The sequence below is a fragment of the Callithrix jacchus genome, chromosome 13, assembly GCF_049354715.1.
Source record: "Callithrix jacchus isolate 240 chromosome 13, calJac240_pri, whole genome shotgun sequence".
In the NCBI taxonomy this organism is placed as follows: Eukaryota; Metazoa; Chordata; class Mammalia; order Primates; family Cebidae; genus Callithrix; species Callithrix jacchus.
The window spans coordinates 28,773-52,453 of record NC_133514.1 but is presented as its reverse complement, the minus strand read 5'-3'; positions in this window follow the sequence as shown (position 1 = coordinate 52,453).

Genomic DNA, 23,681 nt, shown 5'->3' with positions numbered 1-23,681 from the left:
AGCAATATTCAGATATCAAGATTGTACAAGAATACTTAAGGCAGTTTTCCCAAAATTAGCACATTCTTTTATATTACTACAATAACAATCACAAGACATTTGCTACTGATAATTAATATTATGTAGTCTGCAGTCTAAATTTAAATGTCTCCACTTGCTCTCAAATATTCTTTATATTAGTCAGGGATCTTATATTGGAATTTTTATCATGTTTCTTATTTTCATCAGTCTTGAATATTGCTTCCCCTCCACCATTTCCCTCATCTTTTGCAACCTTGACATTTTTGAAGAGTGCAGACTAATTGTCTCTTAGACTATTTCTCAAACTGGATTCATCTAACTGTTTTTCTGGATTAGACAAAATGTTTAGGCAAATATTATGTTTCCCATTGCATTCCATCGAGAAGTTTATAATGTCATTTTATCTCAATATTTGTGAAGCTAAGTTTCATCTCTTCATTTTAAATTCCTTACTTAATAAACATTAAATGGATAATAGAGATATATGAATGTCCTTTTCCTAACAATATGTTAGTGTATAGTGTTAGGAGTAATTTCATGCCAGAATCTCATATTAACTTGGTGGTATTTGTAAAACAGCGATTTTAAAATTCAGGCATTTTTCTAGCTCAGGGGCCAGTCAATTTTTCCAGTAAAGAGCCACATTCTAAGTATTTTAGGCTTTGTGGGCCACATACGGTCTCTGTTACTTATTCTAGTTCTTCTTTAGCTGTGTAAAAATTATTAGCTCATGGACTGCAGGAAAATGGTCTGCAGCAGCATTTGGGCCATGAGTAGTAGTTTGTCAAAGTCCTGTTCTGTGTTATAAAGAAGAGCTTTCCTTTTCCTCGTAACACATGTGTGTGTGCGTGTATGTGTTTGTGTGTGTGTGTGTGTTAGAGGGAGAGAATGAGATCCTTAATAACATTTTTTCTTTATAGACTTGATCTCTTTAAGCTTTTTTTTTTTTTTTTAAATAAATACACTTTGCATTTAACTCTGGTAAATAACACTGTCTTAAGAAAATTTCATCTTCTATGCTTTCTGATACAATAGCCACTAGCTTCATGAGACCATTCAAATTTAAACTAAGTATAATGAAATTATAATTCAAAATTAAATAAATTAATAATTAAAAAAAATTAGTTTCTCTGTCACATGAGTCACATTTAAGTGTACAAGTATTCACTCAACACTCGTAGCTAGTGGCTACATATTGAACAGTGCAGATGTAGGACATTTTTATGATTTAGAAGTTGTATTGGATAGTAATATATGCAGATTTCAAATGTATTTGCACAGAGTTATGCAAAATAGTCCCTCATAATTAGAGTTAACTTATACTTTTTTTCTTGTCTTTTATTTGCTTTTATGCTTATTTCCCTTCTTAGTAATTTGTCTATTCCTTTTCTTTTAAGGTACCAAAGTATTTATTATATCTATTGTTTTTTTGTTTTTATCTCACATTTTTCTTTACTTATGCTTTCTTTTGATTTAGTTTATCAGTTTTTTTTTAAACTTTTATTTTAGGTTCAGAGGTACCTATGCAGGTTTACTATATAGGTGTCACTGGGGATTTGTGCACAGATTATTTAGTCACTTATGTGGTAGGCCATGTACCTGATAGGTAGTTTTTAAGTCCTGACTATCATCCTTCCCTCCATCCTCAAATAAGTCCCAGTGTCTGTTGTGTCCATGTGTACTCAATGTTGAGCTTTTACTTGTGAGAACATTTAGTATGTGGTTTTCTGTTCCTCTGTTAGTTTATATAAGATAATGGCTTTTACCTTCATCCATGTTGCTGCAAAGGACATGACCTCATTTATAAATAAAACATAAAACAGGACATGACCTGTTTTATGGCTCCATCATATTTTGTGGTGTATATGTACCACATTTTCTTCATTAGTCTAGAATTGTTGGGCATTTAAGTTGGTTTCATGTCTTTGTTATTGGGATTTATGCTGCAATGAGCATATGCGTGCATGTATCTTATTCTTTCCTCTATGATCTTCCTTCCCTCCTTCCCTTTCTCTCTTCTTGGCCTCCTCTTTCCTTCCTTCCTCTTTTTTCTCTCTCTTCCTTTCTTTCTCTTTCTCTCTTCCTTTCTTTCTTTCTCTCTTATCTTCCTTCCTTCCTGTCTTTCTTTCTTTCTCTTTGTTTCTTTTTCTTTTTTCTTTCTTCCTTCCTCCTTCCCCACCTCCTTCCTTCCTCTCCTCCTTCCTTCCCTCCCTCCCTCCCTCCTTCTCTCTGCTTCTGTCACCCTGGCTGGAGTGCAGTGTCACCATCTTGCCTCATTGCAAGCTCCACATCCCAGGTTCAAATGATTCTCCTTCATTAGTCTCCCAAGTAGCTGGGACCACAAGCGTCTGCCACGAGATCTAGCTGATTTTTGTATTTTTTATTAGAGGCTGGGTTTCTCTGTGTTGCTCAGGTTATCAGGCTGGCCTCGAACTCCTGACCTAAGGTCATCTGCCCACCTCGGTCTCCCAAAGTGCTGGGATTACAGGTGTTAGCCACCACACCTGGCCTCCATCGCTCCCTTTTGTATCCCCCAACTCACACCTTGCCCATGCCACTCATGCGTACCCCCTGCCTTTCCCCACAGTCACTTTTGAGTCCTGCACTAAATAGCCTTCAGTCCAGAGACCAGACATCAGACAGCAATCTGGACTCTTGATCAAAGATCAGACCTCCACAAGAGGGAAATGCCTGCTATGGAGCCTGCAGGCTGAACACAGTCACTCTTCAGGCAAACAGCTAGAACAGAACTGAGTAAAATCTCCAGCCAAAAAAAACCTTCTCACTCAACTCATCCCTAACCCCATTTTACAGATTGAAACACTAAGGCTCAGAGGGGAGGAGACAGAGTAGGCACTGGACAATAGTCTTTTGGCTCCAAAGCCAAGTTCTGTCCACCCAGCCAGGCTCCATCCTTCCTTCTATAAATGTTTATAACAGTATGTGCTGGGCACTCTTCTTAGGCTCTTTTACACATATCACTCAGTCTGCTTTTCCCATTCTTTTGACAAGTATTTATTGAGCTTCTACTGTGTGCATGAACTGGACTCGATACTATGGATATCTTGGTAAAAAACTCAGGCAAAGTCTACCCCCCTGGGGTTCTAACAACACAAAGAGAGGGTTGGTGCTGTGGGCAAGGCTGTGAAGGTAATGAATGAAATGGTGGGGTCACACAGGAAGGGTGTTCAGGGATTCTCTCTGCATGGAAGGGGCATCTTCTTGGCTTTGAGATGCAAATGCTAAAATACCTGTGAGCAGCAGGCCATGCCCACTCAGTAACAGAGCTGAGCCGCAACCCTCCATAGATGCCAAACCAAACACCAGATCAGGCCACAAAACCACCTAAGGGCTGGCTGCTTGTGCATTTGGAAGAGGGGGTGCTGTTCTTCCTCCAGGTTGACAACATGATAGATTGAAATATACATGGGATGCTGGGAGCAGTGGCTCAGGCCTATAATTTAGGCACTTTGGGAGGCTGAGGCTGGTGGATAACCTAAGGTAGGATTTCAAAACCAGCCTGGCCAACATGGTGAAACCCATCTCTTAAACATACAAAAATTAGCTGGGTGTGGTGGCATTTGTGGGATTACATTGCCTATAATCCCAACTACTCAGGAGGCTGAGGTGGAAGAATCACTTGAATCCAGGAAGTAGAGGTTGCAGTAAGCTGAGATCTCACCACTGCACTGCAGCCTGGGTGGCAGAGTGAGACTTTGCCTCAAAAAAAAAAAAAAGGAAAGAAAAGTGCATGAGCTCTGGAGGTGGAGAGATGGAATTGAATCCCAGCTTTTACTTCTCAGTTGTGTGCCCTTGGACAAGTTGGCTTCTCAGAGCTTCAGTTTTCTCATCTGTGAAATGGGAACAACATCTGGCTTGCCGGCGGTCTTAGGATGACTGGGGAGTGTCTGGTACGTAGTAGGTGCTCAACGTGTGTGCTTTCCCATGGCCATCTAAAAGTCCTCAGGGCTGCCCTCCTGCCCTTCCCCCACAACTCCTGTGACTGCCTCTTAAATGGGCACTCAAGGTGGTAAGGAGGCACAGGTGAGGGAGCCACGCTGGATCCACACCCACCCACGCCCATTGTTAGGAAAACAAGCTTTTAGTGCCTGGCCCTGCTGCTGCTGGTGGCTGAGAGTATAAAACGGGACCCAGAGCCAGCCTCTCCCTTCCTGTAAGGCACACCAAGGCAATGGTGTTTAAAATGAAAAGAGGCAGTGGCATGGAGGCTACGGAGACTGAGCCATTCCTGCGGCAAAAAGGGAGGCAGTGGGGCCCCCTGCTGAGGGTTATCTGGCAAGTGTTTCATTGTACCTTCCTCATGGGACCCACAGCCTCTTCATCAGTGATGTCTTCAGGTTCACTGTCCCCAAGCTGCTTAGGTGAGTCCAGACTTCAGGATCTCGCTAAGGCTTGTGGTCTCTTAATGGCATCCATTCAGAGTCCGGGGGCTTCAGCTCTCATGCCTCTGCCTATAGATCTGGTGCTCCGGACACTGGAGGGTGGGTGGGAAGGATACTGAAAAAGGAAAATGATTAATGAGAAAGTGACTGTCCCCCACAGGGGCAAATAAGTAAGCTCTTACCTGACTGTATAAATTAGCTTTTGTTGTAAAATGCCCCCAAATGTGTGGCTTAAAGTTATAAGCATTCATTTATTTAGTTTATAGTAATGTGGGTCAGTAACGTGGACTGGGCTCAGCTTGGTGGGCCTTCTTTTCTTGGCTGGGTTTTCTCATGTGCGTGTAGTTGTGTCTGAAGCTAGCTCAGACATGTTCATGTGGCTAGTAGGGAGGGTTCTAAGCAATAGGCCAAAAGCTACATTTTCTCTTGAGGCTCACAGCTGGCATAGCTTTACCTCCACTCTACTCTTGGTCAAAGGTGGTTTTGTGGCCAGCCCAGGTCCAAGTTGTGTCTGCTCAGCTGCCATAACAGAGTATCACAGACTGAGTAGCTTCAACAACAGAAATGTATTTTCCTCTTGTTTCTGGTGGCTGTGAGTTCCAGATCAGGTATCTGCAAGTTGGTTCCATCTGAGGCTTCTGCCTCTGGTGTGCAGTTGGCCACTTTCTCCCTGTGTCCTCATATGGTCTTTCCTCTGTAACCACCCAGGTGTTTCCCTGTGTGTCTACATTTTCTCCTCTTATCAGGAGTCCAGAATGGGTGAAGGCCCAGCCTAATGACCTCATTTTAACTTTATTGCCTTTTTAAAGGCCCTATTTCCAAACACAGTCACATTCAGAGGTACCGGGGGTTGGGGTTTCAACATACAAATTTTGTGAGGACACAATTTACCTCATAACAAGGGGAGAGAAAAACACCATCTGTTGATCTTGAGGAGCTGCAGTAAGATTGAAAATAAGCATGGACAGTGGGGGAAATAACCGAGATCACGATTGCGAAAAAGTCAACCATGCCGACTGATCCTCCACACCTGGCCTGGTTTGGGCAAAGGCAACACACATGGGTACCTACTCTCACCAGCTGTGTCTTCTCCCTCCTTCCCCTGCAAGCCTTTTTCTGGAGTTTATTGGTGATCCCAAGTCTCAGGCCTGGAAGGGCTACCTCCTCGCAATGCTGATGTTCCTCTCTACCTGCCTGCAGACGCTGTTTGAGCAGCAGAACACGTACCAGATTAAGGTGCTGCAGATAAGGCTGCAGTCTGCCATCACTGGCCTGGTGTAAAGAAAGGTGAGTCCCGGGGGACAAGTGCAGGTCTTCCCAGCCGGGAAAAGGAACAAAACTGAACTGGTTGGAAGTAATGCTATCAGCAGCTGAGAACGCTTTCAGTCCTCACTTATTAGAGTCACTCACGATATATTCTCACTTCCTTTGTTATTTCTCTTTATTTGGATGTATTTATTTTGTTGAGACAGAGTCTTCACCCACCGTGGCTTCCTAGAGTGCTGGGATGATAGGTTTGAGCTACCTCACCCGGCCTCCTTTCCTTCTTAAGTCTGAGTCATTTTCTGCTTAGCAGATGGATCACACTGTGTTTTTTTTTCATCTGATGGTGGACCCGTTGGTTGATTTTGTCTTTTGGCTTTTGTGAATTGTGCTGCTGTGAGCACAGGTGTGGAAATCCCTTTCGAAGTTTCTGCTTTCTATTCTTTTGGCATGGATGGCAATGGCTTTGTTAGAGCCAATGGTAATGCTGTGTGGAAGTGTTTTGAGGGACCACCATTCATAAAGTGTTTTGTTGTTGTTGTTGTTGAGATGGAGTCTCACTGTGTCACCCAGGCTGGAGTGCAGTGGCATGATCTGGCCTCACTGTAACCTCCTCCCAGGTTCAAGCCATTCTCATGTCTCAGCCTCCTGAGTAGCTGAGATTACAGGCATCTGCCACCACACCTGGCTCATTTTTGTATTTTTAGTAGAGACAGGGTTTCACAATTTTGGCCAGACTGGTCTCGAACTCCTTGCCTCAGGTGACCCGCCCACCTCGGCCTCCCAGAGTGCCGGGATTGCAGGTGTGAGCTACCTCCCCTGGCTGTTGTGAAGTGTTTTAATCATCCTGTTTTACTGTTCTTCACCTGGGGTTATGATCTCAACCCTGCTTCTCTCTGTTCCTGCTAAGGGACTCCTCGTAGGCAGCCCAGTCCTTGCCTCTGTCCAGGAGACAGCATACCTGGAAGTGAAGTTGGGTCAGTCCTGCCTCAGTGCTGCTTCTGTTTTATGTAAATATCCTGTGGGTTTAGGAGAGGAAATACCAAGTGCACATATGAAACACCATGGGCATCCCCCAACTCAAGACTGTGGGAGAGATGGGGTGTTGGAGGAGAGGTAAACCTGGAAGCCACTTAGCCCGACTCTGTCCCCTGCCCCAACTTTTTTTTTGAGATGGTATCTTGCTCTGTCACCCAGCCTGGAATGCAGTGATGCAATCTTGGCTCACTGCAACCTCCACCTCTCAGGTTCAAGAGATTCTACTGCCTCATCGGCCTGAGTAGCTGGGACTACAGGTGAGTGCTACCACACCTGGCTAATTTTTGCATTTTTAGTAGAGCTGGGGTTTTGCCCTGTTGGCCAGGCTGGTATCCAACTCCTGACCTTAGGCGATCCACCCACCTCGGCCGCCCAAAGTGCTGTGATTCCAGGCGTGAGCCACTGCGCTCAGCCAAGCCCTGCTCCGTTCTAATTCTACTGTCTGTGAAAGGCCTCTGGGAGCTTACAGAAACAATGGCCCCAGTATGATTTCTCCCACTCCCTTGCTCCTGGAGTTCTGGGGACCCACAGTGAGAAGTGATTGTTTTCCTCACTCATCTGGATGTGATGAGCCTGGTCAAAGAAGTTTACTGTTGCTGACTTGCAGCTGATCAGGTCCCTGCCCTGTGGAAATTGCCCCTACTAATTCCTTATGCCTCAGTTTACCCAGCTAACTCAGATCTATAGCTCTGCCCCAGGCTGGGTTAGGCTCCTCGCTGTCACTCCATGTGGGAATCTCCCGTTATTTATTTTTTTATTTATTTATTGAGACAGGATCTTACTGTATCACCCAGGCTGGAGTGCAGTGGTACAATCTCAGCTCACTGCAACCTCTGCCTCCAGGGTCCAAGTGATTCTCCTTCCTCAGCCTACTGAGTAGGAGGCCACCACGGTCTGCTAATTTTTGTATTTTTAGTAGAGACGGGTTTCCTCATGTTGGTCAGGTGGGTCTCAAACTCTTGACCTTGTGATCCACCTGCCTCAGCCTCCCAAAGTGCTGAGATTACCAGCTCACACCGCGCTGTTCCCGCGTGACACTTCAGTGAAGTCTGGTGTGTAGGTGATGGCTGCCTGAATATCTTCTAACCACAGGGCAGGGCTGGGGGCTTTGTTGTCTATAAATTCCTCAGCTTTTTATGCTGTTAAGGAAAGAAGGAAGAGGGGGCCCTCAGGGGACATGCAGCAAGGTTTGGTGTGGACATAGCTCACTAGATTGTACTTGGTGTTCCCATGTAACTTGTAACCGCTCTCATAGAAAGTGGCCTAGAACCCCAGAGAGTGGGGGTTGCTCTCTATCAGCTAGGTGTCGGGGGAAGAGAAGCTGAGGCTGTACAGAGCCAGGAGACAGGACAGGGCAACCAGGGCCAGGTGCGGTGGCTAACGCCTGTAATTCCAGCAGTTTTGGAGGCTAAGGCCGGTGGACCATTTGAGGTCAGGAGTTTGAGACCAGCTGGCCAACATGGTGAAACCCCATCTCTACTAAAAATACAAAATTAGCCAGGCATGCTAGTGCATGCCTGTAATCCTGGATACTCAGGAGGGTGATGCAGGAGAATCTCTTGAATATGGGACGCTGAGGTTGCAGTGAGCCGAGATCATGCCATTGCACTCCAGCCTGGCAAACAAGAGCAAAACTCTGTTTCAAAAAGAAAAAAGAAAAGGAATTTGCTCTGCAAATATGGCTGCAGGTGCAACCCCTGATGTGTCCTCCCTTCCCTGCTCCTGCTCATGCTCCAACATCACCCCCAACCCCCAGCCATGGATTCAAAGTCCTGCAGTGCAGACAGCATGGATTTGCAGAGCTGTGAGCCTGGGGTCTGTCCTGCAGCAGGAGACACAAAGGAGGGAGCCCTGGGTTTGAGCCAGAGTCATTCTGTGGTGTCCCCCTGGAGGCCCTAGTCCCGTTGTGTTTTGTGACACTCCCCTATATTCTCACACAAGCCACCCTCATTTTCAGCATAAATACAGATGCTCCTTAACTCATGATGATGTCATGTCCCCATAAATCTGTCATAAATTTGTAATAGCAGCCAAGTCCAGTAGCTCACATCTGCAATCACAGCACTTTGGGAGGTAATTGTGGGAAGATTGCTTGATCCCAGGAGTTCAAGACTAGCCTGGGCAACATAGAGAGATTCTATCTCTATGTGGGGGAAAAAAAGTAAAAATATACTAAGTTGAAAATGCATTTATTTATTTTTTGAGACAGTCTCACACTGTCATCCAGGCTTGAGTGCAGTGATGCAATCTTGGCTCACTGCAACCTCTGCCTATCAGGTTCCAGTGCTGGGATTACAGGCACGAACCACCATACCCGGCCTATTTATTTTTATTTTTGAAGGTGGAGTCTGGCTCTCTTTCCTGGGCTGCAGTACAGTGATCCCATCTTGGCTCACTGCCTGCAACCTCTGCCTCCCGGGATCAAGTGATTCTCCTGCCTCAGCCTACTAGGTAGCTGGGACTACAAGCACGCTACCACACCCAGCTACTTTTTGTATTTTCAGTAGAGACAGGATTTCACCATGTTGCCCAGCCTGCTCTTGAACTCCTGAGCTTAGGCAATCTGCCCACCTCAGCCTCCCAAAGTGCAGGGATTACATGTGTGAGCCACCATACCCGGCCCGCAAATGCATGTAATACACCTACCCTACCAAGTATTGGAGGTTAGCCCAGCCGACTTTGGGTAGAGAACAAGCAAGCAGTAGTAAAAAGAGAACAAAACCCTCTCACCCTTCCCCACCTTGGATCATGACTTTGACGTTTCAGGGGTCCAACCTTCATGAATGTTTGTAGAAATAGGTAATAAACTTGGATTAATGTACCCACGCTTAAGTGTACAATTCAATGGCATTTGGTAGATTCACAATATTGTGGAACCAGTGCCACCATCTGTTTCTAAACTTTCTCAACATCCCAAATAGAATGCCGTCCTCATGAAGCAATAGTTTACCTACTTTTTAATTTTTATGTATGTATGTATGTATGTATGTATGTATGTATGTATGTATGTATGTATTTATTTATTTATTTTGAGACCGAGTCTTGCTCTGTCTCCCAGGATAGAGTACAATAGCGCAATCTCGGCTCACTGCTACTTCTGCCTCCCAGGTACTAAGCAATTTTCCTGCCTCAGCCTCCGGAGTTGGGATTATAGGCGCATGCCACCACACACAGCTAATTTTTGTATTTTTAGTAGAGACGGTGTTTCACCGTGTTTCTCATGCTGGTCTTGAATTCCTGACCTCATCGTGATTCACCCACCTCAGCCTCCCAAAGTTTTGGGATTACAGGCGTAAGCCACCATGCCCAGCCTACATTTTTTGTTTTGTCAGAGACGAGGTTCTGCTCTGTTACCCAGGCTGAAGTGGCTTGATTAGAGCTCACTGCAGCCTCAATCTCTTGGGCTCAAGTGACCCCTCCTGCCTCAGCCTCCCAAGTAGATGGGACTACAAGTGTAAACAATTGCACGTGGCTAATTTTTATCTTTTTTATAAGGAGGGGATGTCACTATGTTCCCAGGCTGGCCTCAAACTCCTGGGTTTTAGCCATCCTCCCACCTCAGCCTCCCTGGGGGGAGGGCAGCCGTATAGTCATTCTAGATTGGTAGATAGTTGTTCGATGGTAGAAACTTTTCCCTTTGAGGAGAATGCTTCTCAAATTATGAAAATTATAAGAATAACTGCTGTTAGTGAGATCAAAGATCCCACAGATGAGACAGTGTTTCATGTGGTATATGCATCTGGATAGTCTGAGTATCGTCGAGGTATTCCGGATAGGCCAAGGAAGTGCTGCGGAAAAAAGGTTAGATTTACTCCTACAAACATAATAGTAAAATGAACTTTAGCATAGGCTTGGTCAAGTGTGTAGCCTGAAAACAGTGGAAATCAGTGAATAAAGCCTCCCATAATAGCAAATACTGCTCCCATAGATAATACGTAATGAAAGTGTGCTACTACATAGTATGTGTCGTGTAATACAATGTCTAATGATGAGTTGGCTAATGCAATTCCTGTCAATCCGCCCACGGTGAAAAGAAAAATAAAGCCCAAGGCCCATAGTATTGGAGGGGATCATTTAATATTACCGCCGTGTAGTGTAGCTAGTCAGCTAAATACTTTTACTCCGGTGGGGATTGCGATGATTATAGTAGCTGATGTGAAATATGCGCGAGTGTCTACATCTATTCCTACTGTGAACATGTGGTGGGCCCATACAATAAATCCCAGGAAGCCAATGGATATTATAGCTCAGACCATACCCATGTAGCCAAATGGTTCTTTTTTATTGGAATAATATGTTACAATGTGTGAAATTATTCCGAAACCTGGTAGAATGAGAATATACACTTCAGGGTGACCAAAAACTCAGAATAGATGTTGATATAGAATGGGATCTCCGCCACCAGCAGGGTCGAAGAAAGTAGTATTGAGATTACGATCAGTTAGTAATATAGTAATTCCGGCAGCTAGGACTGGAAGGGAAAGTAGAAGAAGGACCGCTGTAATTAGGACAGATCATACGAATGGGGGGGTTGATATTGGGTCATGGCTGGGGGTTTTATGTTGATAATTGTTGTAATAAAGTTAATAGCCCCTAGAATGGAGGAGACACCTGCTAAATGCAACGAAAAAATAGTTAGGTCTACAGAAGCTCCTGGGTGTGATATGTTACCTGCTAAGGGTGGGTAAACTCTTCAGCCAGTTCCGGCACCAGCTTCTAGGGTAGAGGATGCGAGTAGGAGAAGGAATGAAGGGGGTAGAAGTCAGAAGCTCATGTTGTTTATTCGGGGAAATGCTATGTTGGGAGCACCAATTATTAAAGGGACAAGTCAGTTCCCAAAGCCTCCAATTATGATTGGTATTACTATGAAGAAAATTATAATAAATGCGTGAGACGTTACAATAACATCGTAGATGTGATCATCTTCTATTAGGCTTCCCGGTTGGCCTAATTTTGCTCGGATTAGGAGGCTTAGGGCTGTTCCTACTGCTCCTGCTCATGCACCAAATAATAAGTATAGAGTTCCGATGTCTTTGTGATTGGTTGAAAATAATCAGCGATTTCTGAACATAGTTAGGGGTAAAATGGCTGAGTAAGCATTAGACTGTAAATCTAAAGACAGAGGAGTGACCCCTGTTTTTACCAGCCCCGAGGTGACATATCATATTGAATTGCAAATTCAAAGAAGCAGCTTCAACTCTGCCGGGGCTTCTCCCGCCTTTTTTTCCCTGACGGTGGGAGAAGTAGATTGAAGCCAGTTGATTAGGTTATTTAGCTGTTAACTACATTTTTGTGGGTTAGAGTCCCATCAATCTAGGAAGGGCTTAGCTTAATTAAAGTAATTAATTTGCGTTCAGTTGATGCAGAATAAAGTTCTGCAGTCCTTATAATGGTGCAGAAATTAAGTAAAGTTTACTTACTAAGGGCTTTGAAGGCTCTTGGTCTTATTAACCTAAATTTCTAGTTTATAAGTATTAGTGGGGTTAAAGGTAGTAGTAATGTGGAAAAAGTTACGAGTGGGGGTAGGAGTGGCATTGGTTTTATGTGTTTTAGTTGTCAGTTAATTTTTGTGTTGTTGGATGCGGGGAATATTGTTATTGAGTTGGAGTATGTTAGGCGTATATAGAAGTAGAGGTTTATTAGTGTTAATATGGCTATTGTGAGTGGGATAATTAGGTTATTGTTTTTTGTAAGTTCTTGTATAATAGCTCATTTAGGGGAGAAGACTGTTAGTGGGGGTAAGCCTCCTAAGGATATTATTAGTGGAATTATGGGTATTATTCATGTTAGTTTGTTTCAAGTGTGCGATAGTGATAGGGTTGTTACATTTGAGTTTAGGTAAAAAATTATGAATGTGGAGATTGTTAGGAAGATATAAATAATAAGGGTTAGAATGGTGATGCTTGGGTTGTAGTATAGCACTGCTATTATTCATCCCATGTGGGTGATTAAGGAGTAGGCTAGAAATTATCGTAGTTGTGTTTGGTTAAGTCCCCCTCAGCTGCCAACCATAATTGATAGGATTGAGATCATTAGGATAATGTTCATATTTATTGATGGGAAGATTTGAAATATGATTGACAAGGGGGCAAGTTTTTGTCATGTGAGAACAATTATGGCTGGAATTAGGGGGATTCCTTGGGTTACTTCTGGAAGTCAGAAGTGGAGGGGGGCTATTCCTATTTTTATTACTAGGGCAATCAGTATTATTGTGGATAAAATTTGGTTATGGGGTGGGTTGATTTTTCATTGTCCGGAGGTTAAGTTATTAAGGAAAATGGCTATTAGGAGAATTATTGATGCTGTTGCTTGGATTAGAAAGTATTTAGTAGAAGCTTCTGTGGATCGGGGGTTTGTGTTTTTGGCTAAAATTGGTAAGATGGCTAATCTATTCAGTTCTAGGCCTATTCAGGCTAGAAATCAGAGTGAGCTTAGAATTGTAATTGTGGTTCCTGTTAGGATGGTTAAGGAAATAATGAGGTGGGCTAGGGGGTTGATATTAGTACGGTAAGGATTTAACCAACATTTTCGGGGTATGGGCCCGATAGCTTATTTTGCTGACCTTACTGTTTACGATATGGTGTAATAGGTAGCACGGAGAGTTTTGAGTTCTCAGGTATGGGTTCAATTCCTAAAATCCTAGAAATAAGAGGCTTTAAACCTCTATAATTTACTCTACCAAAGTAACTCTTTTGTCAGACATATTTCTTATGTTTGTGGTGGGATGCCAGATATTAAGATGGGCATTGAAATCTATCATATGCATAGTGCTAGTGTAAGAGGTAAGAAATGTTTTCATAGGAGGTATATTAGTTGATCATAGTGGAATCGAGGATATGCTGTTCGAATTCATAGGAATAGGGTGGTTAGTAGGAGGGTTTTAGTTATAAAGTTGATTGTGTATGTTTCTTATATGGTTATGTTGAATGATGTTGCTAGGAAGACGGTGGTGGTTAGGGCATTTATTATGATAATATTTATGTATTCTGCTATAAAGAATAGGGCGAATGAGCCTGCGGCATATTCAATATTAAAGCCTGAAACTAGCTCTGATTCACCTTCTGTTAGGTCAAAGGGGGCTCGGTTGGTTTCTGGGATTAAGGGCATGAGCCACTGCACTTGGCCCTCACGCAGTTTATTGAATACTATACTAACAGTAAAAACAAGAAAGGTTGTATCAGTACTGGAAGGACAGTTTCTACTTAATGTGATCGTTTTTGTGCCACTGTAAAATCAAAAAATTGTGTGATCATCTGCACTTTCAACTACTGGTAGGCTTAGACACTTGGATTTTAGATCCAGAAACATCCAAACACTTCCTGCTGGGTGGGAGAAGGCTTTAAGGGTCAGAGCTCTTAGCTGCTAGCAAGAGAAGCCCATTCAGGCTGAGTTTAAAAACTGAGGCCAGGCACTGTGGCTTATGCCTGTAATCCCAGCACTTAGGGAGGTCGAGGTGGGTGGATCATCTGAGGTCAGCAGTTTGAGACCAGCCTGACCAACATGAGGAAACCCTATCTTACTAAAAATACAAAAATTAGCCATGCATGGTTGCACATGTCTGTAGTCAGATCTACTTGGGAGGCGGAGGCAAAAAAATTGCTCAAACATGGAAGGCAGGGGTTGCAATGAGCTGAGATTATGCCACTTCACTCCAGCCTGGTGGTAGAGCAAAACTCCATCTCAAGAAAAAAACAAAAGAAAGAAAAGAAAATGAATTCATGGGCAGGTGAGAAGTATCGAGGAGACACGAAATTAAGATGACAGGCAGCCAGCTGGACAGCCACAGCCTCATCAAACCCAAACATGCAGAGGCTGGCCTAGGGGGGTGACACAGAAATTGCCAGGCATGATGGCTCATGCCTGTAATTTCAGCATTTTAGGAGGCCTAGGTGAGCGGATCACTTGAGACCAGGAATTCAAGACCAGCCTGACCAATATGGTGAAACCCCAACTCCGTTCAAAACACAAAATTAGCCAGGCACGGTTGCAGGTGCCTGTAACTCCAGTTACTTGGGAGGCTGAGGCAGGAGAACTGCTTGAGCCTGGGAGACGGAGGTTGCAGTGAGCTGAGATCACACCATTGGACTGAAGTCTGATCAACAGAGTGACTGTCTCAAAAAAAAAAAAAAAGGACACATCGAAACGATTTCTACGCAGAATTGTGAGTGAGTGTCCCTCCTTTTGGGGGTAATGTCAGGAAATTTCCAGAATCTGGGAGTGGGCACCAAGCATGTGGCTGAGAATCCTGGACAGTAGCAACATCCAGATGTACTTAGCAGAGGAATCAGGGATGTGCCTGACTGGGGTATCAACAAAGACGTCAATTCCAGCTGGCTGTTCATGTTGATGCTATACATCCGGTATATAAATTCTCCTGTCAGAAACTCTAGTTAGAAAGGCAAAGAAGAAAGAAAATCGTGCTCCCGTTCACTGAAGGAAAGGGCAAGAAGGCAGGAAAGTGGAAGGGAACTTCCTGGTGCTGCAGCCTGAATCTCCACTCGTGTTGCTGTCTTCCCCACTAGACTCTGTACTTCCAGAAAGGGCTGGAGATGGGCACAATGCCAGCCCCTCCCTTCTCTCCAGAAGTATTCCCCAACGCTGACATTCACAGTAATTGCTGATTTCTGTTCCTCTCTTTTTTTTTTTTTTTTTTTTTTTTGAGGCAGGTTTTTGCTCAGTTACCCAGGCTGGAGTGAAGTGGTATAAACATGGCTCACTGCAGCCTTGACCTCTTGGGCTCAAGTGATCATCTCCCCTCAGCCTCCTGAGTAGCCAGGACTATAGGCGTGCATCACCATTCCTGGCTAATAAAAAAAAAAAACTTTTTTTCCTGTAGAGACAGGGTCTTACTACGTTGCCAGTCTGGTCCCAAACTCCTGGGCACAAGCGATCCTCCCTTCTTGGCCTCCCAAAGTGTTTGGTGTTACAGGTGTGAGACACCACACCTGGCCTCTTTCTGTTTCGTTAGTGTAGAGCAGCCCTAGTATGCAGCTCCAACCCATAACTGTTCCCCAGCATTGTTATGTCTTTTAAGCCTCTTTCAATTTCCAAGTTTGTTGACTGGGTGAGTGCTCACACCTGTAATCCTGATGTGATAGGATCATTTAAATTCAGAGGTTTGAGACCGACCTGGACAACACAGGGAGACTCCTGTCTCTACAAAACCTAATTTTTTTTTTTAACTCCAGCCAGGCTGCAGTGCAGTGGTGTGATCTCAGCTCATGGCAACCTTCACCTCCTGGGTTCAAGCCATTCTTCTGCCTTATCCTCTCGAGTAGCTGAGATTACAGGCACATGGGACCATGCCCAGCTAATTTTTATACTTTTAATAGTGCCAGTGTTTCACCATGTTAGCCTGGCTGTCCTCAAACTCCTGACCTCAGGTGATCTGCCCACTTCAGTCTCTCAAAGTGCAATGATTCTGATCACAGGTGTGAACAACTGTGCCCAGCAAAAACTAAAATTTAAAAAAATATGCAATCTACAAGTCTTTTCTCTATCCCTTTTCCCTTTTTTTCTTTCTTTTTTTTTTTTTTGAAAGAGAGTCTTGCTCTGTCACCCAGGCCAGAGTGCAATGGCACAGTCTCAGCCCACTGCAACCTCCGACTCCCGGGTTCAAGTGATTCTCTTGCTTCAGCCTCCTGAATAGCTGGAATTACAGGTGTGTGCTACCACACCTCTCTAATTTTTGTATCTTTGGTAGAGATGGGGTTTCTCCATGTTGGTCAGGCTGGTCTCAAACTCCTGACCTTGTGATTTGCCCACCTTGGCCTCCCAATGTGCTGGGATTACAGGCCTGAGCCACCTTGCCTGGCCTATCCCTTTTCCTTTCTATGAATTTTGGAAGACTCCACATCGTTGGGTCTTTCTCAAAGTCTGGATTTCCTTGGTGAAGGTGAACCCATTCTCTGTCTTTTGTATTTGTGGCATATTTGCAGCTGGATTCATGGTCACCCCATTAGATTAGAGTTTGATTATGTTGGCAAGATTCAGTGGGTGATATGATTGATCTCTTAGTGATGATGAATACTATCATATTGTCTCTCTTATTTTATTCATTTTAAAAATTATTTTAAATTTTTAAAATAGGGGTCTCATTTAGTCACCCAGGCTGGAGTGCAGTGACTCCACCATAGCTCACTGAAGCCTGAAATTCCTGGGCTCAAGCAATCCGCACACCTCAGCCTCCTGAGTAGCTGAGACCACACACCACCACACCCAACTTTTTTTTCTTTTTTGAGATGAAGTCCTGCTCTGTCGCCCAGGCTGGAGTACAGTGGTGGGATCTCAGCTCATTGCAGGCTGCGCATCCCAGGTTAATGCAATTCTCCTGCCTCAGCATTCTGAGTAGGTGGAATTGTAGGCACCTGTCACCACACCCAGCTAATTTTTATATTTTTAGTAGGGATGGGCTTTCACCATATCGGTCATGCTGTTCTGGAACTCCGGACCTCAAGTGATCTGCCTGCCACAGCCTCTCCAAGTGCTGGGATTACAGATGTGTTCTACTGCACCGCACCTGGCCAATGCCCAGCATTTTCTTTTTTTAGACTGAGTGTTGTTTGTTCACCCAGGCTGGAGTTTAGTGGCGCAATCTCAGCTCACTGCAATCTCCACCTCCTGGGTTCAAGCGATTCTGCTGCCTCAGCCTCCTGAGTAGCTGGAATTACAGACACCCACCACCACGGCCAGCTAATTTTTTTATTTATAGTAAAGATGGTGTTTCATCATACTGGCCAGGCTGTTCTTGAACTGACCTAGTAATCCACCCACCTCAGCCTCCCAAAGTCCTGGGATTCCAGGCGTGAGCCACCATGCCTGGTACCTAATTCTTATTCACTGGTCATGGATGGGAGCTATGGAACGTTTTTACAGAATACATGCTGGCCCCATCAGAACATCAGGGTTCAGTCTCCTAAGAGATGTTCCTCTGTTTGTGCTACACACCCAAATAATCCATCACAGTCCACTGTTAGAATATTTCCAGAAATTACAGTGGCTACAGTCTAGGTGAAAAAACACTGAAGTAGGAGTCAGCAGACCCCGGGACTCTTTTGACTCAGCCACTAACAACTTCATGTGGACTTGGGGGAAAAAAAGCTGGAGCGACCACACCTGTAATCCCAGCATTTTGGGAGGTTGATGTGGGAGGATTGCTTGAGCCCAGGAGTTTGAGAGCAGCCTGGGCAACATAGCAAGACCCCATCTCTACAAAAAAACTTCAAAAAATTTTCCAGGTGTGGCTGTGTCCCCCTGTAGTCCCAGCTACTCAGGGGGATAAAGCGGGAGGACCACTGGAGTCCCGGAGGTCAAGACTGTAGTGAGCCAAGATCATGCCATTGCACTCAAGCTTGGGTTTCAAAGTGAAACAAAGCTGGAGCTTTTGTTTTTGCATTTGTAAAAGGTAAATGATACTATCTCCTTCATGGAGTTACTGTGAGGATAGAAATACAATTATTTCTTTTCCCTCTTTTTTTAGAAATACAATGAGATAGGCATAGTGGCCAGGTGAGGTGGCTCATGCCTGTGATCCCAGCACTTTGGGAGGCCGAGGTGGGTGAATCACCTGAGGTCAGAAGTTCAAGACCAGCCTGGCCAACATGGTGAAACCCTGACTCCACTAAAACTACAAAAATCAGCCCAGCGTGGTGGCACGTGCCTACAATCTCAGCTACTCAGGAAGCTGAGGCAGGAGAATTGCTTGAACCCAGGAGGTGGAGGTTGTAGTGTGCCGAGATCGTCCCACTGCACTCCAGCCTGGAAGACAGAGCAAGACTCCATCTCAAAAACAAAACCAAACAAAACAAAACCCGGTGTGGTGGCTCATGCCTGTAATCTCAGCACTTTGGGAGGCCAAGGTGAATGGATCACCTGAGGTCAGGAGTTCAAGACCAGCCTGACCAACATGCAGAAACCCTATCTCTACTAAAAATACCAAATTAGCCAAACATGGTGGCGTGTGCCTGTAATCCCATCTACTTGGGAGGCTGAGGCAGGGGAACTTCTTCAACCTGGGAAGCAGAGGTTGCAGTGAGCCGAGATTGCACGCCAGCATAAACAACAAGAAGGAAACTCCGTCTCAAAAATAAAAATAATAGATAGGCACCGTGCACAAGACAATGTCAGGTGACACCTGCGCCACAACTTAATACCACTTTGAGTCCAGACAGACAACATAGGTCTCTGTGCCTCAGTTTTTCCACCTGTCAGATAAGAATCATATGAGGATGCTCTCCTAAGATGATGCTCAAGGCTAAATAATGTTACCCACGAATGAGCCTAGACAAGGACCTCCTGCATTTTAAATACTCTTCCCTTTTGGCTGTTGTCCTTACTGTTATTATTTTAGTAACTAAAGTGCTTTCTAGCCTGCAAAAAAAGGATCTGAAGTTTGTGAGCAAGACCGTTACTCTTTACTAACTTATTAATAACCCGAATTTTTCTTTTTCTTTTCTTTCTTGGTTTTTTTTTTTTTTTTTTTTTGGTCTGGGAGAAAGAGGTGGAAAGGCAACATTCCATATACATTTATATATATATATATATATATATATATATATATATATGTACATATATATGTTTGTATGTGCATATATATATACATATAATTGCATTTTAGGTTTTGGGGTACATGTGAAGAACATGCAATATTGTTGCATAAGTACATATGTGTCAATGTGGTTTGCTGCCTTCCTCCCCATCACCTATATCTGGCATTTCTCCCTATGTTATCCCTCCCCAACTCCCCCCCCCATGCTGTCCCTCCCCTAGTTTCCCACCACAGACCCCAGGGTATCATGTTTCCCTCTCTGTGCCCATGTGTTCTCATTGTTCAACACCCACCTATAAGTAAGAACATGTAGTGTTTGATTTCCTGTTCTTGTGTCAGTTTGGTAAGAATGATGGTTTCCAGGTTCATCCATGTCCCTACAAAGGACACAAACTCATCGTTTTTTATGGCTGCATAGTATTCCATGTTGTATATGTGCCACAATTTCCCTGTCCAGTCTACCATAGATGGGCATTTGGGTTGTTTCCAAGACTTCATTATTGTAAAGAGTACAATAATTAACATTCGTGTGCATGTGTCCTTATAGTAGAACGACTTATAATCCTTTGGATATATACCCAGTAATGGAATTGCTGGGTCAAATGGAATTTCTATTTCTATGTCCTTGAGGCATCGCCAGTCTTCCACAATGGTTGAACTAATTTACACTCCCACCAACAGTGTAAAAGTGTTTCTATTTCTCCACATTTTCTCCAGCATCTGTTGTCTCCAGGTTTTTTAATGATTGCCATTCTAATTGACATGAGATGGTGTCTCAATGTAGTTTTGATTTGCATTTCTCTAATGACCAGTGATAATGAAGATTTTTCATATGTTTGTTGGCCTCATGTATGTCTTCTTTTGTAAAGTGTCTGTTCATATCTTTCACTCACTTTTGAATGGGCTTGTTTGTTTCTTTCTTGTAAATCTGTTTTAGTTCTTTGCAGATTCTGGTTATTAGCCCTTTATCAGATGGGTAGATTACAAAAATTTTTTCCCATTCTGTTGGTTGCCAGTTCACCCTAATGATGGTTTCTTTTGCTGTGCAGAAGCTGTGGAGTTTGATTAGGTCCCATTTGTCTATTTTGTTTTTTGTTGCCAATGCTTTTGGTGTTTTAGTCATGAAGTCCTTGCCTATGCCTATATCCTAAATGGTTTTGTGTAGGGTTTCTTCTAGGATTTTTATGGTGTTAGGTCTTATGTTTAAGTCTTTAATCCGTCTGGTGTTAATTTCAGTGTAAGCTGTCAGGAAGAGGTTTAGTTTCTGCTTTCTGCACGGGACTAGCCAGTCTTCTCAACACCATTCATTAAACAGGGAATCCATTTCCCATTGCTTATTTTTGTGAGGTTTGTCAAAGATCAGATGGTTGTAGATGTGTGGCCTTGCCTCTGAGGCCTCTGTTCTGTTCCATTGGTCTATATCTCTGTTATGGTACCAGTACCATGCTCTTTTGATTACTGTAGGCTTGTAGTATAGTTTGAAGTCAGGTAGTGTGATGCCTCCAGCTTTGTTCTTTTTGCCTAGATTTGACTTGGCTATGTGGGCTTTCTTTTGGTTCCATATGAAGTTTAAGGTGGTTTTTTTCCTGTTCTGTGAAGAAGGCCCTTGGTGGCTTGATAGGGATAGTGTTGAATCTATAGATTACTTTGGGCAGTATGGCCATTTTCATGATACTGAATCTTCCTAATGAATACCATGGAATGTTTCTACATCTGTTTGTGTCCTCTCTTATTTTGTTGAGCAGTGGTTTGTAGGTCTCCTTTAAGAGGTCTTTAAATTCCTTGTTACTTTTATTCCTAGGCATTTTATTCTCTTGGTAGCAATTGTGAATGGCAGTTCATTCTTGATTTGGCTCTCTTTAAGTCTGTTATTGGCGTATAGGAATGCTTGTGATTTTTGTGCATGAATTTTTTATCCTGAGATTTTGCTGAAGTTGCTTATCAGTTTCAGGAGATTGTGGGCTGAGACGATGGGGTCTTCTAGATATACAATCATGTCGTCCGCAAAGAGAGAAAATTTGACTTCCTCCTTTCCTATTTGAATACGGTTTATTTTTTTTTCTTGCCTAATTGCTCTGGGTAGAACTTCCAGTACTATATTGAATAGGAGTGATGAGAGAGGACATCCTTGTCTAGTGCCAGATTTCAAAGGGAATGCTTCCAGTTTTTGCCTATTCATTGTGATACTGGCTGTGGGTTTGTCATAAATAGCTTTTATTATTTTGAGATAAGTTCTGTCAATACCTAGTTTATTGAGAGTTTTGCCTTCTCTGCATCTATGGAGATAATCCTGTGGTTTTTGTGTTTGGTTCTGTTTATGTGGAGAATTATGTTTATAGACTTGTGTATGGTGAACCAGCCTTACATTCCAGGATGAATTTTCTTTTCTTTTCTTTATTTTTTTTTGAGACAGAGTCTCACTCCCCCTCCAAGGCTCAAGTTATTCTCCTGCTCAGTCTCACGAGTAACTGAGATTACAGGCAGCCACCACTAGGCCTGACTAATTTTTGTATTCTTTTTTTCATAGAGACAGGGTTTCACCATGTTAGCCAGGCTGGTTTCAAACTCCTGATCTCAGGTGATCCACCCACGTCAGTCCCCCAAAGTGCTGGGATTATGGGCGTGTGCCACCACCCCATCGCATAACCCCAGTTTTTTTTTTTTTACCAACTTTGATTACAGAAATTGGCATGACTCCCAGATTCCCATAATGCAATTTGTCCTCCCAATTATAACTGCTAGTTTGTTTTCATTTAAGAAAAACAAGACAAACAAAAATTGAAATGCTGGTCATTTCTGTGGACAAAAAGATAAGAATGGCCGGATGCAGTGGCTGATGCCTGCAATTCCAGCAATTTGAGAGGCTGAGGTGGGCAGATCACTTGAAGCCAGGAGTTCGAGACCAGCCTGACCCACACGGTGAATTCCCCTCTCTACTAAAAATACAAAAATGAGCAAGGCAGGGTGGCATGTGCCTGTAGTTTCATCTACTCAGGAGGCTGAGGCAGGAGAATCGCCCAACCCAGGAGGTGGAGGTTGCAATGAACAAAGATCATGCCACTGCACTCCAGCCTGGGAAACAAGATCAGAGCGTCATCTCAAAAAACAAAAAAATGTAATGTGACTGCTATTTTCTTGTTATAATCACAGAGTTCATGTGGAAAAGCTAAGCAATATGAAAAAATACAGAGTTAAAGTTATAAAAAATTACCCCACATTGGATCAGCAAACTTTTTTTTTTTTCTCTTGAGACAGACTAGGTCTTGCTATTGCCCAGCTGGTGGGCAGTGGCACAATCACAGATGCCTGCATCCTCGACCTCCTGGGCTCACTCTGTGCTCCTTCCTCCCAAGGAGCTCAGACTACAGGCACACACCCCTACACCAAGCTATTTTTTTTTTTTTTTTGTAGAGGTGAAGTCTCACTGTGTTGCCCGGGCTGGTCTTGAACTGTTGGCCTCAAGTGATCCTCCCACCTCAGCCTTCCAAAGTGCTGGGATTACAGGCATGACCTTATCTGGAGACTGGGTCTTTACAGAGGTTATCAAGTTAAAATGGGTCATGATAGTGGGGCCCTGATCCCATATAACTGGTGTCCTCACTAAAAGGGAAATTTTTTGCCAGTATAAGAAAAAGAAAGAGTAAAATATTTTTTCTTTTTGAGACAGTCTTGTTCTGTTACCCAGGCTTGAGTGTAGTGATGTGATCATAGCTCAATGCAGCATCAATCTCCTGGGTTCAAATGATCCTCCCACCTCAGCTTCCTGAGTAGCTGGGACTACAGGTGTGTTCCACCATGCCCAGCTAATTTTCTGTATTTTATGTAGAGATGGTATCTCACTGTGTTTCCCAGGCTAAACTTGAACTTCTAGGCTCAAGCAATCCTGTCTCAGCCTCCCAAAGTGCTGGGATTATAGGTGTGAGCCACTGTGCCTGTCCAAAAATAAATTTTCACACAGAGACAGACATGCACAGAAGGACAATGGCCACTATAAGTCAAGGGATGCCTGCTGTCCCAGAGCCTCCAGAGAGAGCCTGGCCTGCAGACACCCAACTACACTTCTGGCCTCCCAATTGGGAGACAATAAATTTTTATTTTATTTATTGATTTATTGAAACAGGGTCTCGCTCTGTCACCCAGGCCGGAGTGCAGTGGCATGACCTCAGCTCACTGCAGCCTCATTCTCCATGGTTCAAGAAATCCTCCCACCTCAGCCTCCAGAGTAGCTTGAGGTCACAGGAACATGCAACCATGCCTGGCTAATTTTTTTTTCTGAGATAGATTCTTGCTCTGTCCCTCAGTCTGGAATAAATTGGTGTGATCTCAGCTTACTGCAACCTCCACCTTCTGGGATCAAGCATTTCTCCTGCCTCAGCCTCCTGAGTACCTAGGATTACAGAGGCGCACCA